Source organism: Stenella coeruleoalba, assembly GCF_951394435.1.
Source record: "Stenella coeruleoalba genome assembly, chromosome: 1".
Classification (NCBI taxonomy): domain Eukaryota; kingdom Metazoa; phylum Chordata; class Mammalia; order Artiodactyla; family Delphinidae; genus Stenella; species Stenella coeruleoalba.
In genome coordinates, this window is record NC_137169.1 from 155,607,217 (window position 1) to 155,622,281 (window position 15,065).

Here is a 15,065-nt window from a genome sequence, read left to right on the forward strand (position 1 = left end):
TTCCTTTCTCCCTCTAACAGAGGTTATCAGTAACCGGGCTAGTCGCTGGGAATCAAGAGTAAGCCAAAGAGGCGTGATCTCTTCTTCCTCACGGACCACCACGGGGTAAACTTACCTACCTGAAACTGGATGGGAAAGGCGATGACGGCCATAAGCGAGAGGTGCGTGGTGTCACGTGAGCTATGGTAGGGGGACGTGATGAGCTGAGTAGGTAAGGGGACGCTTTCTTGACCAAGTGACACCTGAGAAGAGATGAGAAGGGTGAGGCGGCATCGGTCAGCTGCAAACTAAACAGAGGGACACTGCCTGCAGAGGGGCAGCACGGGCCATGCGCCGTTGTAAGTATGCAGGCCTGAGAGGAGGCCACTGTGGGCAGGATGACTGAGAATGGAAGGAAGGAGCTGCAAGACGAGGCCGCAGAGATCACGTTCCACCCTGCCCAGGCGATGCCCTGCCCTGCGGACTAGCACACCCAGAGAGAGAGTACCGGTGCACAGCCAGCTGAGAAGCCTGCTCGAGGATGCAAGGCAAGGCTGCTTCTTTCACCAAGAAAGTCTTGCCTGGTAAACTAAATGGCGTATCGATGGAGCGGACACGTGATTTTACATTCTGAAGCAGGCGCCCCGCCTTACGGAACGGCGACGGTTCTCAGGGGGGCCGGGCAGGAGCCGCTCCGCGCATCTGTCCCAGGGACCCACCCGCCTGCGGGACCTCCGGCCGCCTCGCAGGAAGCTACGACGCCCAGCCCCGTGGCTACCTGTGCAGCGAGGTGTACTCCGCGGACGCGTGCCACACACACTTCAAGTGGGAGGGCGGCCTGAGTGGCAAGGCGAGAGGCCGGCCTGCCACGCGTACCAAGAAGGCGCTCTTCGGCCTGGGCCTAGGTGCTTGCGCCGCCCCCCTGGGCCTACCGGGCTCTGAGGGCCCTGCCCTGGACCCCCTGCCCCCCTGCCCTTGGTTCAGTCACAGCAGAGGTGGCCACACCCACACCCTCTGTGACCTCGGCGTTCCACCCTCCTGCAGCCCCGCCCGCCCCCCCTCCGCCGGTTGCCCTGGGCTACGGAAGCTGCATCCTGGGGCCAGGGGGTTCCCAGGAGGCCAAGGGAAGACACGATGGCCTTAAGTGAGTCGCAGAGGCCTTACGTGGGCTTGTGTGGTTGGGTTCACCTCTTACGTTTCACCGAACTCTGCGAGAAGACAGGGACCTGCAGCCTCACAGTTGGGCTCCACGGTAAGGTGTGCGGGACAGACCTCAAACTGACCCACGGCATGGAGCGACACCCGCCATCGAGAGGTCTACAAGAGAGCCGCTGCAGCTAGCCCACAGGTCCCAGAAAACTAGATGCCTCTTTATGTAAGTGAGTTTTGGGGAGATTTGTTGCAAAGCATTATCGCAGCAAGAGCTGACTAATACAACGTTCTCCAAATCACTGCCATGTCCACGGCTGCCACCGTGCCTACGTGTAAGGCAACTGTGTCCTCGAACTTTGAGAACTCCTGAATTCTCGGTGCCTCTCCAACACAATGTATGTGGCTAAGGTGTCCCCAGATAACCTCACTAACGTACCACCGAGACCGCCCTAAGCTTTTATTGAACGTAATGCAACGCTCTTTCTATTCGTTCTCTGTTTCTACGTGGGTAAAATGCTTTCCGTCCGTCTAAAAGGATGGAAAATCGGCACAAAACACTCTGTGGATAGTTGTTTTTCACAAAGGAAAATCACAAACGAAACAGGCATTTCGCCGGGTGCAGAGCACTAACGCCCCCTAGTGCCTCTCAATGCCAAGTGGACAGAGGCACTTCATTAAATATTGAATCCCAGCTCTCTCCGCTTGAGAGGGAGAGCAAGCCATTCTCAGGTGGAGGAGGGCTGTTTTCAGCAGCTATCTGCAACGTTCTGTGGACCTGGCCACTGTGTAGCTACAAGGAAACCTTTTGTCTGAGGAACCTAACTAAAGAAACTTGAAAGTGGAGGAAGAGAGAAAGAATGAGACAACACCCTCATCTCGGTGACTCATCCACTTACTCGTTCACTTACCAAATCAAATATCCACTACGCGTAGAGAGTCCTGGGCTGAAAACCCGCACAGAACACGGAGACGTACCCCCATTCGCAGGGAGGTTAGGTACCAGAGAGGGAGACAAGATGTAGATTACCTTACGGCAGTTCCGCACATGTCCTGTTAAAGTGTTTGCAGCTCCAGGGGAGAGAAGGGATCCAGAAATCGCTTGGATTCTCAGTGAAGTCTTCCCAGAGAAGGAGGTGCAAAATAGGCGGACTGGAAGAAACAAAAAAATTAACCTCGTGGGTAGATATGAAACGGAGCAGAGGTGCACAGATACTTAGACCCCGTTCTTTCTTGACACGTCTGGAAAGTGAAACTGAAGCCAAATTACGGAGGGCCTTGAGTGTCAGTCTTCGGAGCTTGGCCGTACGGGGTTGACAGCGGGTGCCACGGACGGCTCGGACGAGGGCAAGGGCATAACCCAAGAGCCCTGGGAGGTGTAGGAGAGGTCGCAGCGAGGGAGATAGAAAGGCATGCGATTCTCCGAAGCAGTCACCGTAACCCAGGTGTAAACTCATAAACGGTAGACGCCGAGTAAGGGCGACACAGATGGCAGGGAGGAGTACGAGGGACACTAGAAAGGAAAACGCTCAGGGCTTCACCAGGGATCGGGTGCATTCCTTTCTCCCTCTAACAGAGGTTATCAGTAACCGGGCTAGTCGCTGGGAATCAAGAGTAAGCCAAACAGGCGTGATCTCTTCTTCCTCACGGACCACCACGGGGTAAACTTACCTACCTGAAACTGGATGGGAAAGGCGATGACGGCCATAAGCGAGAGGTGCGTGGTGTCGCGTGAGCTACGGTAGGGGGACGTGATGAGCTGAGTAGGTAAGGGGACGCTTTCTTGACCAAGTGACACCTGAGAAGAGATGAGAAGGGTGAGGCGGCATCGGTCAGCTGCAAACTAAACAGAGGGACACTGCCTGCAGAGGGGCAGCACGGGCCATGCGCCGTTGTAAGTATGCAGGCCTGAGAGGAGGCCACTGTGGGCAGGATGACTGAGAATGGAAGGAAGGAGCTGCAAGACGAGGCCGCAGAGATCACGCTCCACCCTGCCCAGGCGATGCCCTGCCCTGCGGACTAGCACACCCAGAGAGAGAGTACCGGTGCACAGCCAGCTGAGAAGCCTGCTCGAGGATGCAAGGCAAGGCTGCTTCTTTCACCAAGAAAGTCTTGCCTGGTAAACTAAACGGCGTATCGATGGAGCGGACACGTGATTTTACATTCTGAAGCAGGCGCCCCGCCTTACGGAACGGCGACGGTTCTCAGGGGGGCCGGGCAGGAGCCGCTCCGCGCGTCTGTCCCAGGGACCCACCCGCCTGCGGGACCTCCGGCCGCCTCGCAGGAAGCTACGACGCCCAGCCCCGTGGCTACCTGTGCAGCGAGGTGTACTCCGCGGACGCGTGCCACACACACTTCAAGTGGGAGGGCGGCCTGAGTGGCAAGGCGAGAGGCCGGCCTGCCGCGCGTACCAAGAAGGCGCTCTTCGGCCTGGGCCTAGGTGCTTGCGCCGCCCCCCTGGGCCTACCGGGCTCTGAGGGCCCTGCCCTGGACCCCCTGCCCCCCTGCCCTTGGTTCAGTCACAGCAGAGGTGGCCACACCCACACCCTCTGTGACCTCGGCGTTCCACCCTCCTGCAGCCCCGCCCGCCCCCCCTCCGCCGGTTGCCCTCGGCTACGGAAGCTGCATCCTGGGGCCAGGGGGTTCCCAGGAGGCCAAGGGAAGACACGCTGGCCTTAAGTGAGTCGCAGAGGCCTTACGTGGGCTTGTGTGGTTGGGTTCACCTCTTACGTTTCACCGAACTCTGCGAGAAGACAGGGACCTGCAGCCTCACAGTTGGGCTCCACGGTAAGGTGTGCGGGACAGACCTCAAACTGACCCACGGCATGGAGCGACACCCGCCATCGAGAGGTCTACAAGAGAGCCGCTGCAGCTAGCCCACAGGTCCCAGAAAACTAGATGCCTCTTTATGTAAGTGAGTTTTGGGGAGATTTGTTGCAAAGCATTATCGCAGCAAGAGCTGACTAATACAACGTTCTCCAAATCACTGCCATGTCCACGGCTGCCACCGTGCCTACGTGTAAGGCAACTGTGTCCTCGAACTTTGAGAACTCCTGAATTCTCGGTGCATCTCCAACACAATGTACGTGGCTAAGGTGTCCCCAGATAACCTCACTAACGTACCACCGAGACCGCCCTAAGCTTTTATTGAACGTAATGCAACGCTCTTTCTATTCGTTCTCTGTTTCTACGTGGGTAAAATGCTTTCCGTCCGTCTAAAAGGATGGAAAATCGGCACAAAACACTCTGTGGATAGTTGTTTTTCACAAAGGAAAATCACAAACGAAACAGGCATTTCGCCGGGTGCAGAGCACTAACGCCCCCTAGTGCCTCTCAATGCCAAGTGGACAGAGGCACTTCATTAAATATCGAATCCCAGCTCTCTCCGCTTGAGAGGGAGAGCAAGCCATTCTCAGGTGGAGGAGGGCTGTTTTCAGCAGCTATCTGCAACGTTCTGTGGACCTGGCCACTGTGTAGCTACAAGGAAACCTTTTGTCTGAGGAACCTAACTAAAGAAACTTGAAAGTGGAGGAAGAGAGAAAGAATGAGACAACACCCTCATCTCGGTGACTCATCCACTTACTCGTTCACTTACCAAATCAAATATCCACTACGCGTAGAGAGTCCTGGGCTGAAAACCCGCACAGAACACGGAGACGTACCCCCATTCGCAGGGAGGTTAGGTACCAGAGAGGGAGACAAGATGTAGATTACCTTACGGCAGTTCCGCACATGTCCTGTTAAAGTGTTTGCAGCTCCAGGGGAGAGAAGGGATCCAGAAATCGCTTGGATTCTCAGTGAAGTCTTCCCAGAGAAGGAGGTGCAAAATAGGCGGACTGGAAGAAACAAAAAAATTAACCTCGTGGGTAGATATGAAACGGAGCAGAGGTTCACAGATACTTAGACCCCGTTCTTTCTTGACACGTCTGGAAAGTGAAACTGAAGCCAAATTACGGAGGGCCTTGAGTGTCAGTCTTCGGAGCTTGGCCGTACGGGGTTGACAGCGGGTGCCACGGACGGCTCGGACGAGGGCAAGGGCATAACCCAAGAGCCCTGGGAGGTGTAGGAGAGGTCGCAGCGAGGGAGATAGAAAGGCATGCGATTCTCCGAAGCAGTCACCGTAACCCAGGTGTAAACTCATAAACGGTAGACGCCGAGTAAGGGCGACACAGATGGCAGGGAGGAGTACGAGGGACACTAGAAAGGAAAACGCTCAGGGCTTCACCAGGGATCGGGTGCATTCCTTTCTCCCTCTAACAGAGGTTATCAGTAACCGGGCTAGTCGCTGGGAATCAAGAGTAAGCCAAAGAGGCGTGATCTCTTCTTCCTCACGGACCACCACGGGGTAAACTTACCTACCTGAAACTGGATGGGAAAGGCGATGACGGCCATAAGCGAGAGGTGCGTGGTGTCGCGTGAGCTACGGTAGGGGGACGTGATGAGCTGAGTAGGTAAGGGGACGCTTTCTTGACCAAGTGACACCTGAGAAGAGATGAGAAGGGTGAGGCGGCATCGGTCAGCTGCAAACTAAACAGAGGGACACTGCCTGCAGAGGGGCAGCACGGGCCATGCGCCGTTGTAAGTATGCAGGCCTGAGAGGAGGCCACTGTGGGCAGGATGACTGAGAATGGAAGGAAGGAGCTGCAAGACGAGGCCGCAGAGATCACGCTCCACCCTGCCCAGGCGATGCCCTGCCCTGCGGACTAGCACACCCAGAGAGAGAGTACCGGTGCACAGCCAGCTGAGAAGCCTGCTCGAGGATGCAAGGCAAGGCTGCTTCTTTCACCAAGAAAGTCTTGCCTGGTAAACTAAACGGCGTATCGATGGAGCGGACACGTGATTTTACATTCTGAAGCAGGCTCCCCGCCTTAAGGAACGGCGACGGTTCTCAGGGGGGCCGGGCAGGAGCCGCTCCGCGCGTCTGTCCCAGGGACCCACCCACCTGCGGGACCTCCGGCCGCCTCGCAGGAAGCTACGACGCCCAGCCCCGTGGCTACCTGTGCAGCGAGGTGTACTCCGCGGACGCGTGCCACACACACTTCAAGTGGGAGGGCGGCCTGAGTGGCAAGGCGAGAGGCCGGCCTGCCGCGCGTACCAAGAAGGCGCTCTTCGGCCTGGGCCTAGGTGCTTGCGCCGCCCCCCTGGGCCTACCGGGCTCTGAGGGCCCTGCCCTGGACCCCCTGCCCCCCTGCCCTTGGTTCAGTCACAGCAGAGGTGGCCACACCCACACCCTCTGTGACCTCGGCGTTCCACCCTCCTGCAGCCCCGCCCGCCCCCCCTCCGCCGGTTGCCCTGGGCTACGGAAGCTGCATCCTGGGGCCAGGGGGTTCCCAGGAGGCCAAGGGAAGACACGATGGCCTTAAGTGAGTCGCAGAGGCCTTACGTGGGCTTGTGTGGTTGGGTTCACCTCTTACGTTTCACCGAACTCTGCGAGAAGACAGGGACCTGCAGCCTCACAGTTGGGCTCCACGGTAAGGTGTGCGGGACAGACCTCAAACTGACCCACGGCATGGAGCGACACCCGCCATCGAGAGGTCTACAAGAGAGCTGCTGCAGCTAGCCCACAGGTCCCAGAAAACTAGATGCCTCTTTATGTAAGTGAGTTTTGGGGAGATTTGTTGCAAAGCATTATCGCAGCAAGAGCTGACTAATACAACGTTCTCCAAATCACTGCCATGTCCACGGCTGCCACCGTGCCTACGTGTAAGGCAACTGTGTCCTCGAACTTTGAGAATTCCTGAATTCTCGGTGCCTCTCCAACACAATGTACGTGGCTAAGGTGTCCCCAGATAACCTCACTAACGTACCACCGAGACCGCCCTAAGCTTTTATTGAACGTAATGCAACGCTCTTTCTATTCGTTCTCTGTTTCTACGTGGGTAAAATGCTTTCCGTCCGTCTAAAAGGATGGAAAATCGGCACAAAACACTCTGTGGATAGTTGTTTTTCACAAAGGAAAATCACAAACGAAACAGGCATTTCGCCGGGTGCAGAGCACTAACGCCCCCTAGTGCCTCTCAATGCCAAGTGGACAGAGGCACTTCATTAAATATCGAATCCCAGCTCTCTCCGCTTGAGAGGGAGAGCAAGCCATTCTCAGGTGGAGGAGGGCTGTTTTCAGCAGCTATCTGCAACGTTCTGTGGACCTGGCCACTGTGTAGCTACAAGGAAACCTTTTGTCTGAGGAACCTAACTAAAGAAACTTGAAAGTGGAGGAAGAGAGAAAGAATGAGACAACACCCTCATCTCGGTGACTCATCCACTTACTCGTTCACTTACCAAATCAAATATCCACTACGCGTAGAGAGTCCTGGGCTGAAAACCCGCACAGAACACGGAGACGTACCCCCATTCGCAGGGAGGTTAGGTACCAGAGAGGGAGACAAGATGTAGATTACCTTACGGCAGTTCCGCACATGTCCTGTTAAAGTGTTTGCAGCTCCAGGGGAGAGAAGGGATCCAGAAATCGCTTGGATTCTCAGTGAAGTCTTCCCAGAGAAGGAGGTGCAAAATAGGCGGACTGGAAGAAACAAAAAAATTAACCTCGTGGGTAGATATGAAACGGAGCAGAGGTGCACAGATACTTAGACCCCGTTCTTTCTTGACACGTCTGGAAAGTGAAACTGAAGCCAAATTACGGAGGGCCTTGAGTGTCAGTCTTCGGAGCTTGGCCGTACGGGGTTGACAGCGGGTGCCACGGACGGCTCGGACGAGGGCAAGGGCATAACCCAAGAGCCCTGGGAGGTGTAGGAGAGGTCGCAGCGAGGGAGATAGAAAGGCATGCGATTCTCCGAAGCAGTCACCGTAACCCAGGTGTAAACTCATAAACGGTAGACGCCGAGTAAGGGCGACACAGATGGCAGGGAGGAGTACGAGGGACACTAGAAAGGAAAACGCTCAGGGCTTCACCAGGGATCGGGTGCATTCCTTTCTCCCTCTAACAGAGGTTATCAGTAACCGGGCTAGTCGCTGGGAATCAAGAGTAAGCCAAAGAGGCGTGATCTCTTCTTCCTCACGGACCACCACGGGGTAAACTTACCTACCTGAAACTGGATGGGAAAGGCGATGACGGCCATAAGCGAGAGGTGCGTGGTGTCACGTGAGCTATGGTAGGGGGACGTGATGAGCTGAGTAGGTAAGGGGACGCTTTCTTGACCAAGTGACACCTGAGAAGAGATGAGAAGGGTGAGGCGGCATCGGTCAGCTGCAAACTAAACAGAGGGACACTGCCTGCAGAGGGGCAGCACGGGCCATGCGCCGTTGTAAGTATGCAGGCCTGAGAGGAGGCCACTGTGGGCAGGATGACTGAGAATGGAAGGAAGGAGCTGCAAGACGAGGCCGCAGAGATCACGTTCCACCCTGCCCAGGCGATGCCCTGCCCTGCGGACTAGCACACCCAGAGAGAGAGTACCGGTGCACAGCCAGCTGAGAAGCCTGCTCGAGGATGCAAGGCAAGGCTGCTTCTTTCACCAAGAAAGTCTTGCCTGGTAAACTAAATGGCGTATCGATGGAGCGGACACGTGATTTTACATTCTGAAGCAGGCGCCCCGCCTTACGGAACGGCGACGGTTCTCAGGGGGGCCGGGCAGGAGCCGCTCCGCGCATCTGTCCCAGGGACCCACCCGCCTGCGGGACCTCCGGCCGCCTCGCAGGAAGCTACGACGCCCAGCCCCGTGGCTACCTGTGCAGCGAGGTGTACTCCGCGGACGCGTGCCACACACACTTCAAGTGGGAGGGCGGCCTGAGTGGCAAGGCGAGAGGCCGGCCTGCCACGCGTACCAAGAAGGCGCTCTTCGGCCTGGGCCTAGGTGCTTGCGCCGCCCCCCTGGGCCTACCGGGCTCTGAGGGCCCTGCCCTGGACCCCCTGCCCCCCTGCCCTTGGTTCAGTCACAGCAGAGGTGGCCACACCCACACCCTCTGTGACCTCGGCGTTCCACCCTCCTGCAGCCCCGCCCGCCCCCCCTCCGCCGGTTGCCCTGGGCTACGGAAGCTGCATCCTGGGGCCAGGGGGTTCCCAGGAGGCCAAGGGAAGACACGATGGCCTTAAGTGAGTCGCAGAGGCCTTACGTGGGCTTGTGTGGTTGGGTTCACCTCTTACGTTTCACCGAACTCTGCGAGAAGACAGGGACCTGCAGCCTCACAGTTGGGCTCCACGGTAAGGTGTGCGGGACAGACCTCAAACTGACCCACGGCATGGAGCGACACCCGCCATCGAGAGGTCTACAAGAGAGCCGCTGCAGCTAGCCCACAGGTCCCAGAAAACTAGATGCCTCTTTATGTAAGTGAGTTTTGGGGAGATTTGTTGCAAAGCATTATCGCAGCAAGAGCTGACTAATACAACGTTCTCCAAATCACTGCCATGTCCACGGCTGCCACCGTGCCTACGTGTAAGGCAACTGTGTCCTCGAACTTTGAGAACTCCTGAATTCTCGGTGCCTCTCCAACACAATGTATGTGGCTAAGGTGTCCCCAGATAACCTCACTAACGTACCACCGAGACCGCCCTAAGCTTTTATTGAACGTAATGCAACGCTCTTTCTATTCGTTCTCTGTTTCTACGTGGGTAAAATGCTTTCCGTCCGTCTAAAAGGATGGAAAATCGGCACAAAACACTCTGTGGATAGTTGTTTTTCACAAAGGAAAATCACAAACGAAACAGGCATTTCGCCGGGTGCAGAGCACTAACGCCCCCTAGTGCCTCTCAATGCCAAGTGGACAGAGGCACTTCATTAAATATTGAATCCCAGCTCTCTCCGCTTGAGAGGGAGAGCAAGCCATTCTCAGGTGGAGGAGGGCTGTTTTCAGCAGCTATCTGCAACGTTCTGTGGACCTGGCCACTGTGTAGCTACAAGGAAACCTTTTGTCTGAGGAACCTAACTAAAGAAACTTGAAAGTGGAGGAAGAGAGAAAGAATGAGACAACACCCTCATCTCGGTGACTCATCCACTTACTCGTTCACTTACCAAATCAAATATCCACTACGCGTAGAGAGTCCTGGGCTGAAAACCCGCACAGAACACGGAGACGTACCCCCATTCGCAGGGAGGTTAGGTACCAGAGAGGGAGACAAGATGTAGATTACCTTACGGCAGTTCCGCACATGTCCTGTTAAAGTGTTTGCAGCTCCAGGGGAGAGAAGGGATCCAGAAATCGCTTGGATTCTCAGTGAAGTCTTCCCAGAGAAGGAGGTGCAAAATAGGCGGACTGGAAGAAACAAAAAAATTAACCTCGTGGGTAGATATGAAACGGAGCAGAGGTGCACAGATACTTAGACCCCGTTCTTTCTTGACACGTCTGGAAAGTGAAACTGAAGCCAAATTACGGAGGGCCTTGAGTGTCAGTCTTCGGAGCTTGGCCGTACGGGGTTGACAGCGGGTGCCACGGACGGCTCGGACGAGGGCAAGGGCATAACCCAAGAGCCCTGGGAGGTGTAGGAGAGGTCGCAGCGAGGGAGATAGAAAGGCATGCGATTCTCCGAAGCAGTCACCGTAACCCAGGTGTAAACTCATAAACGGTAGACGCCGAGTAAGGGCGACACAGATGGCAGGGAGGAGTACGAGGGACACTAGAAAGGAAAACGCTCAGGGCTTCACCAGGGATCGGGTGCATTCCTTTCTCCCTCTAACAGAGGTTATCAGTAACCGGGCTAGTCGCTGGGAATCAAGAGTAAGCCAAACAGGCGTGATCTCTTCTTCCTCACGGACCACCACGGGGTAAACTTACCTACCTGAAACTGGATGGGAAAGGCGATGACGGCCATAAGCGAGAGGTGCGTGGTGTCGCGTGAGCTACGGTAGGGGGACGTGATGAGCTGAGTAGGTAAGGGGACGCTTTCTTGACCAAGTGACACCTGAGAAGAGATGAGAAGGGTGAGGCGGCATCGGTCAGCTGCAAACTAAACAGAGGGACACTGCCTGCAGAGGGGCAGCACGGGCCATGCGCCGTTGTAAGTATGCAGGCCTGAGAGGAGGCCACTGTGGGCAGGATGACTGAGAATGGAAGGAAGGAGCTGCAAGACGAGGCCGCAGAGATCACGCTCCACCCTGCCCAGGCGATGCCCTGCCCTGCGGACTAGCACACCCAGAGAGAGAGTACCGGTGCACAGCCAGCTGAGAAGCCTGCTCGAGGATGCAAGGCAAGGCTGCTTCTTTCACCAAGAAAGTCTTGCCTGGTAAACTAAACGGCGTATCGATGGAGCGGACACGTGATTTTACATTCTGAAGCAGGCGCCCCGCCTTACGGAACGGCGACGGTTCTCAGGGGGGCCGGGCAGGAGCCGCTCCGCGCGTCTGTCCCAGGGACCCACCCGCCTGCGGGACCTCCGGCCGCCTCGCAGGAAGCTACGACGCCCAGCCCCGTGGCTACCTGTGCAGCGAGGTGTACTCCGCGGACGCGTGCCACACACACTTCAAGTGGGAGGGCGGCCTGAGTGGCAAGGCGAGAGGCCGGCCTGCCGCGCGTACCAAGAAGGCGCTCTTCGGCCTGGGCCTAGGTGCTTGCGCCGCCCCCCTGGGCCTACCGGGCTCTGAGGGCCCTGCCCTGGACCCCCTGCCCCCCTGCCCTTGGTTCAGTCACAGCAGAGGTGGCCACACCCACACCCTCTGTGACCTCGGCGTTCCACCCTCCTGCAGCCCCGCCCGCCCCCCCTCCGCCGGTTGCCCTCGGCTACGGAAGCTGCCTCCTGGGGCCAGGGGGTTCCCAGGAGGCCAAGGGAAGACACGCTGGCCTTAAGTGAGTCGCAGAGGCCTTACGTGGGCTTGTGTGGTTGGGTTCACCTCTTACGTTTCACCGAACTCTGCGAGAAGACAGGGACCTGCAGCCTCACAGTTGGGCTCCACGGTAAGGTGTGCGGGACAGACCTCAAACTGACCCACGGCATGGAGCGACACCCGCCATCGAGAGGTCTACAAGAGAGCCGCTGCAGCTAGCCCACAGGTCCCAGAAAACTAGATGCCTCTTTATGTAAGTGAGTTTTGGGGAGATTTGTTGCAAAGCATTATCGCAGCAAGAGCTGACTAATACAACGTTCTCCAAATCACTGCCATGTCCACGGCTGCCACCGTGCCTACGTGTAAGGCAACTGTGTCCTCGAACTTTGAGAACTCCTGAATTCTCGGTGCCTCTCCAACACAATGTACGTGGCTAAGGTGTCCCCAGATAACCTCACTAACGTACCACCGAGACCGCCCTAAGCTTTTATTGAACGTAATGCAACGCTCTTTCTATTCGTTCTCTGTTTCTACGTGGGTAAAATGCTTTCCGTCCGTCTAAAAGGATGGAAAATCGGCACAAAACACTCTGTGGATAGTTGTTTTTCACAAAGGAAAATCACAAACGAAACAGGCATTTCGCCGGGTGCAGAGCACTAACGCCCCCTAGTGCCTCTCAATGCCAAGTGGACAGAGGCACTTCATTAAATATCGAATCCCAGCTCTCTCCGCTTGAGAGGGAGAGCAAGCCATTCTCAGGTGGAGGAGGGCTGTTTTCAGCAGCTATGTGCAACGTTCTGTGGACCTGGCCACTGTGTAGCTACAAGGAAACCTTTTGTCTGAGGAACCTAACTAAAGAAACTTGAAAGTGGAGGAAGAGAGAATGAATGAGACAACACCCTCATCTCGGTGACTCATCCACTTATTCGTTCACTTACCAAATCAAATATCCACTACGCGTAGAGAGTCCTGGGCTGAAAACCCGCACAGAACACGGAGACGTACCCCCATTCGCAGGGAGGTTAGGTACCAGAGAGGGAGACAAGATGTAGATTACCTTACGGCAGTTCCGCACATGTCCTGTTAAACTGTTTGCAACTCCAGGGGAGAGAAGGGATCCAGAAATCGCTTGGATTCTCAGTGAAGTCTTCCCAGAGAAGGAGGTGCAAAATAGGCGGACTGGAAGAAACAAAAAAATTAACCTCGTGGGTAGATATGAAACGGAGCAGAGGTTCACAGATACTTAGACCCCGTTCTTTCTGGACACGTCTGGAAAGTGAAACTGAAGCCAAATTACGGAGGGCCTTGAGTGTCAGTCTTCGGAGCTTGGCCGTACGGGGTTGACAGCGGGTGCCACGGACGGCTCGGACGAGGGCAAGGGCATAACCCAAGAGCCCTGGGAGGTGTAGGAGAGGTCGCAGCGAGGGAGATAGAAAGGCATGCGATTCTCCGAAGCAGTCACCGTAACCCAGGTGTAAACTCATAAACGGTAGACGCCGAGTAAGGGCGACACAGATGGCAGGGAGGAGTACGAGGGACACTAGAAAGGAAAACGCTCAGGGCTTCACCAGGGATCGGGTGCATTCCTTTCTCCCTCTAACAGAGGTTATCAGTAACCGGGCTAGTCGCTGGGAATCAAGAGTAAGCCAAACAGGCGTGATCTCTTCTTCCTCACGGACCACCACGGGGTAAACTTACCTACCTGAAACTGGATGGGAAAGGCGATGACGGCCATAAGCGAGAGGTGCGTGGTGTCACGTCAGCTACGGTAGGGGGACGTGATGAGCTGAGTAGGTAAGGGGACGCTTTCTTGACCAAGTGACACCTGAGAAGAGATGAGAAGGGTGAGGCGGCATCGGTCAGCTGCAAACTAAACAGAGGGACACTGCCTGCAGAGGGGCAGCACGGGCCATGCGCCGTTGTAAGTATGCAGGCCTGAGAGGAGGCCACTGTGGGCAGGATGACTGAGAATGGAAGGAAGGAGCTGCAAGACGAGGCCGCAGAGATCACGCTCCACCCTGCCCAGGCGATGCCCTGCCCTGCGGACTAGCACACCCAGAGAGAGAGTACCGGTGCACAGCCAGCTGAGAAGCCTGCTCGAGGATGCAAGGCAAGGCTGCTTCTTTCACCAAGAAAGTCTTGCCTGGTAAACTAAACGGCGTATCGATGGAGCGGACACGTGATTTTACATTCTGAAGCAGGCGCCCCGCCTTACGGAACGGCGACGGTTCTCAGGGGGGCCGGGCAGGAGCCGCTCCGCGCGTCTGTCCCAGGGACCCACCCGCCTGCGGGACCTCCGGCCGCCTCGCAGGAAGCTACGACGCCCAGCCCCGTGGCTACCTGTGCAGCGAGGTGTACTCCGCGGACGCGTGCCACACACACTTCAAGTGGGAGGGCGGCCTGAGTGGCAAGGCGAGAGGCCGGCCTGCCGCGCGTACCAAGAAGGCGCTCTTCGGCCTGGGCCTAGGTGCTTGCGCCGCCCCCCTGGGCCTACCGGGCTCTGAGGGCCCTGCCCTGGACCCCCTGCCCCCCTGCCCTTGGTTCAGTCACAGCAGAGGTGGCCACACCCACACCCTCTGTGACCTCGGCGTTCCACCCTCCTGCAGCCCCGCCCGCCCCCCATCCGCCGGTTGCCCTGGGCTACGGAAGCTGCATCCTGGGGCCAGGGGGTTCCCAGGAGGCCAAGGGAAGACACGCTGGCCTTAAGTGAGTCGCAGAGGCCTTACGTGGGCTTGTGTGGTTGGGTTCACCTCTTACGTTTCACCGAACTCTGCGAGAAGACAGGGACCTGCAGCCTCACAGTTGGGCTCCACGGTAAGGTGTGCGGGACAGACCTCAAACTGACCCACGGCATGGAGCGACACCCGCCATCGAGAGGTCTACAAGAGAGCCGCTGCAGCTAGCCCACAGGTCCCAGAAAACTAGATGCCTCTTTATGTAAGTGAGTTTTGGGGAGATTTGTTGCAAAGCATTATCGCAGCAAGAGCTGACTAATACAACGTTCTCCAAATCACTGCCATGTCCACGGCTGCCACCGTGCCTACGTGTAAGGCAACTGTGTCCTCGAACTTTGAGAACTCCTGAATTCTCGGTGCCTCTCCAACACAATGTACGTGGCTAAGGTGTCCCCAGATAACCTCACTAACGTACCACCGAGACCGCCCTAAGCTTTTATTGAACGTAATGCAACGCTCTTTCTATTCGTTCTCTGTTTCTACGTGGGTAAAA